Raw genomic sequence first — 5,192 nt, 5'->3', positions numbered from 1 at the left:
ACAGCCACCCCTTCTTGGACAGGGCACCTGCAGCTTTCTCTGCAGTTGGGCTGTGGTTTATCATTTATGAAACATTTCTTTCATGCATATTTGAGAGCTCGAGCGGCACATGCTGACCCTGGCTGGGCTTTGGGGCTGCACTGGGGGTTCCTGCTCAGGCTCTGTGTTTTCCTGTGGATGTGCTGCTGACAGCCCTGGATATCAACAGCCTTTTCCAGCCTCCTTCCAGAGGAGCAGCCCAGGGCCATTGCTGCTCCCTCATCTGATCCTTGGAAGCTGCTCAAGGAGTTGCTTTGCTGTAATTCACATCTCTGATGCCCACAAATGCCCAATGGGCTTCATTTCCAGTTCCTGGGATGCTCTGCCCCACCAACACCATGGCCTCAGCACCAGCAAGGCTGGCCAAGAGCTTTTATCGCTTTTAAAGCAAATCAGCAAGAAACTTGTAGCAGATTGAACAGCCTCAGCTGTGGAATAATTTGAAAAAAAATCTTCTCTGCTCATTGGATTGTACAGCTGGAGTTTTGTCACATGTGACAGTCACATCTAAATATTACTCAGAGGTTCAGTGTCATTTCATCCATCCTGCCTGGGAAATTTCCTTTTTTTTTTGCCTTTTCTGTTTTTCAACTAAATCAGTTTTGGGCCATGTATAAAGGATAAAAAAAGGTAGGATTTTTTTTTTTTTTTTTTTTTTTTTTAAATCAGATGGACATGTTTTTAAGCTCCCAGGCAGGCAGGCAGGCAGGCACAGTTCCATGTTCCCTCTCCACAGCTGAGCTTGGCCTGTGTTGAGTTGTGAAGAGGGAAGAGGAAAACCCATCTGGTTACTTAGCTGAGATGTTTTTCCCTGGAGTAAATCTAATACCTGAGCCTTAAAAATCATGGATGATCTAGAGACAGTGAACTGAAAGTAAAGTTGATTACATCTCCCATATTCCAGGTCAGCAGGGTATATTTCATCCAAGCTCCTTTATCTCAGAGTGACATTTCTTCACTTCAAGTGCGCAGAATTCTGGACACCAGTCAGGGGATATTGTTCATTATTGTTCCATCCAGGACATGGCATATTGGAATTATTCTGTAAGGACTCTCAGGACACTGCCAACACAACCACCCTTGTCCTTGTGGGGCAATTCCACTGGGCATATGTTAACTGGGAAAAGACAGGTCCAGGAGATTCCCAAGACACCTGCATGACAACTTCTTGGCAGAGGATCTCAGGGAGGTAATGTGGAGAGGTGCCCTCTGTGCTTTGCTACTTGCTCCCAGAGAGGCTCTCATGGGTGAGGTGGTGACTGGTGGCTGTCTTGGCTACAAAATCATGAAAACACTGATTTTCAAATCTCTGGTGCTGCTGGAACCCATCTGGGTCCGGAGGTGGCTCACTGAGCACTGCTGGCAAATCAGCATCTTCTCTTGGCATGTCCTCCTGCAGGAAAGGTGTTGGATGCCTTGAGTCTCTGTGCAGTAACCAGGGACAATTATAATAAACAAGGTGACCCCGTGGCAGGGAGAAATTATGAGGAGGACTCCATATTATCAGAAGGCTAATTAATTACTTTATTGTACTATATTATTCTATATTATATTACACTATATTACATTACATCTAAACTGAATCTGCACAAAGCACCCAACTCAACTGCACAGAATCTTGTGACTGTCTGCTGACAGACAGTTTGGACACGTGCTTGGCCCTGACAGGCCAAGGAAACAAAACACCATCACTCTGGGTAAACAATCTCCATATTGCATTCCACTTTGGCACAACACAGGAGCAGCGAATGAGATAAGAATTGTTTTGATCGTTCTTTTCTCTGCTTCTCTCACTGCCTCTCTCAGGTGTGAATCCCACAGACAGTGACAATTCTCCAGAGCCCTTTGCAAATATTAAAAAATTTATTGACCACCAAAGTATCCCAAGCGAACTGCTTTGAGTCTGGCAGCGGGCACTAATCATGCAGCTGCAGCTCCAGGCAGGAGCACCAGAGCAGGGTGCAGAGAGCCTGCAGAGCCCGCCGGGAGGGCTGCCTGTCCATGCCCCGCAGCTGGCCCAGGCTCTGGGCCGCCAGCTGGCTCCCCGAGGAACAGGGAGAGCAGCGGGGGCTGCCCGGGCCGGGGCTCTGTGTCCCTGCCGCTGGCACCTGCTCGTCGGAGGTAGAAGGAGTCGCCTCCTCCTCCTCCTGGAAGGAGTCCCGCAGGAGCTCCGGGTAGTCGGGGTTGACCCAGACTGTCCTGATCGTGATCCGGTGCAGGTTTTCCTGCGGGGATGTTCTGTTGCTGTTGTTTCCCCCCTGGCATGATCTGCTGACTTCCCCTTGGGAAAGCTCTTGCTCGATGTAGTTTAACCCCGGGCACGGCCGGAGAGGATAGCAGACTTCCCTCTGCTCCTCCTCGCTGGACCAGGAGCCCTCGCCGGGTTCTGGCGCTTCCAGCCCTGAGCCGGGCCCGCTGAGGGCCGGGGCGGACGAGGGGCCTGGGGCAGAGCAGGGGCTCTGCAGGGGCGGGACACGGCTCTGTGGCCCTGCCGGGGACACCTGCTCGCCCAGGGCTGCTGCCTCAGGAGGGGCATCTGGGGAGTGCTGCTCGTCCTGGCGCTGCCTGGACTCCATCTGTGGGACAGAGGAGGCGTGGCATGGAGGGGCTGTCTTGGCACAGCCTTGTGCCACCACCAGCCTCTCCATCCTGCCCCATTGCTCATCCTTGCCCTCTTCAGGCTCAGCAGCCCCTGGGTGGGCAAGGATTTGGGATTCACCTTCTCCCTGCTGGGTGTGTCTGTCGTGCTGTCCTGCAGAGGTTCTCAGGCTGAGAACCTTTCTCTGCCTCCTGAGAAAGGCGCTCTGGGGCAGTGGCACCCCAGGCCTCCGTGCCCAAAAACCCCCCAGAGGTCACAATGGCCTCTGGGCACAGCAGGGCCCCTGTGTCACAAAGAGCCCTGGAACATGCCTCTGTCACAGAGGGACACAAAGGACACTGTCACAAAGGGACACTCGTTCTAGGCTCGTTCTTGGGCTGCCTGAACTCCATCTGTGGGACAGAGGAGGCATGGCGTGGAGGGGCTGTCTCGGCACAGCTCCAGCCCAGCCTTGTGCCACCACCAGCCTCTCCATCCTACCCAATTGCTCATTCCTCCCCTCTTCAGGCTCAGCAGCCCCTGGGTGGGCAAGGCTTTGGCATTCACCTTCTCCCTGCTGGGTGTGTCTGTCGTGCTGTCCTGCAGAGGTTCTCAGGCTGAGAACCTTTCTCTGCCTCCTGAGAAAGGCGCTCTGGGGCAGTGGCACCCCAGGCCTCTGTGCCCAAAAACCCCCCAGAGGTCACAATGGCCTCTGGGCACAGCAGGGCCCCTGTGTCACAAAGAGCCCTGGAACATGCCTCTGTCACAGAGGGACACAAAGGACACTGTCACCAAGGGACACCCCGGCAACTACAGAACCACCCAGCACCGGCCAGCCCCTGCTCTCCCCTCAGAGCCCCTGGCCGGTCTGATCCCACCAGACCCTCACTCTGGACTCCTGGATCCCTCTGGATCAGGACTGACTTGGCCTTGAGCCTGTTTCCTCTGCAAGCCTTGATGGGGGCAGCTCACATAGGGGATCATTCCTGCAGGTGTTCTGTCTTTTAACTCAGCTCCCCCACTCAGCTGCCCAAAAGTGTTGCAGTCACCAAGTGCCTAATGTGAGCTCTTGAAGCTTATTTCGGTCATCCAGTTTGGGAATATTTTGGTCACAAAGGGGAAAATAAGCTTTGTTTAGTTGATGAATGCTTAGAAAACTCAAAGATTTATTGAGTACTAATAATAATACTCGGAGCTCCAAACCAAATATTGGGTAATAAGTAATAATACTCGGAGCTCCAAACCAAATATTCAGTAAATGAGACAGAAAGAAAAGCTGGTGCTTTTTCTTTACCAAATATTCAGTAAATGAGGCAGAAAAAAAGCCTGATGCTTTCTAGTCTTCATTTGACTAATCTAAGAGAAATAGATAAGATAAAACCAATGTGTGAAAAAGAATCCACATGTTGCAGTTACTCTGTGTTGGATAGCTGCCTTCCCCAAGAAAAATTCACTGGAGAAATTCACACCCTAAGGCCTGTATTTATTGCTTGAGGAGTAAGTGAGGTATTTCAGGGATGTCATTATTTACAGGATCAATATTGCTGTTTAGCCAGATGGCTGGCCAAGCACAGACAAATGCTGTCTGCTATAATTTGTTTATTTGTCTATTGATCCATCTCTGCACCCATTTTGCTGATCAAACAGATGGATAGAGCAGGACCAGGAACAACTTATTCCTACTTTTCCCACATCAGTAAAAGGATTTATCTCATATAACTTCCCACTCAAAAGCTACACGAGCTTGGACAAACCTGAAGTCTTATGGAAAGAGCAAAATGGATTCACCCCATCTATTTTAGGCAGAACCCCTCACCTCCTGGGGCAGCCCACCCCAGACAAAAGCAACCCACATCCCCTCCTGCCTACAAGTCTCTCAACACCAGAGAACTGTAATAACATTTGAGCAAAGTGTTGCATTGCTTAGAGGAGAAAATGTGATTCTAGGAGGAATGTGTAGAAGCGGAAAGGATGGCTACAAGGTTTTCCTGAATTCAGAATATTCAATTGAAGATGCAGAGAGATTTTTTCAGATCTGCTCAAGCATACAAAGTACCTTGGCTCAAGCTGTTGCTTACTTGCTAGGAAAACGTGATCTAGTGAAAGGCTTCTCATCAGAGGGTGACAACCCATGGTGAGGGTTCCTCACCAAGCAGGAACAGCTCCAGTGAAAGGGTGGAGCTGATGAACCAGAAATCACTGTCAGCTGCAGATGGATTCCCAGATGGAGAGGAAGGATGTTTTGAAAGATTGAGTGAAATGCAGCTTTAAAAATCCAGGTGTTTCACAGAAGGATCCCTGATGGAACACATTCACTGAGCTTGTTCTCTGCAGAGGTGTGATCAGGGGAGGAAATGGAGATTAATGTGCTGAAAAATTCCATGGAAATGTGTGGGAGTGGGGGATGCTTTCTGGGAACCAGCCAGGTCACTGCAGAAACACAGCAGGTGATTTTTGAAGAGTGAGATGAAGCAAAAACACTCAAATTTGTGTTGTTTCTCTCCTCATCACAGGGATGGTGACAGTGGCTGTGCTGGGGATGGGGCTGTTTGCCAGTCACTCCCTACATCCAATA

The sequence above is a fragment of the Ammospiza caudacuta genome, chromosome 4 (genome assembly GCF_027887145.1).
Source record: "Ammospiza caudacuta isolate bAmmCau1 chromosome 4, bAmmCau1.pri, whole genome shotgun sequence".
Classification (NCBI taxonomy): Eukaryota; Metazoa; Chordata; class Aves; order Passeriformes; family Passerellidae; genus Ammospiza; species Ammospiza caudacuta.
The sequence above is the reverse complement of the archived record's forward strand: the minus strand, read 5'-3'. Positions refer to the sequence as shown.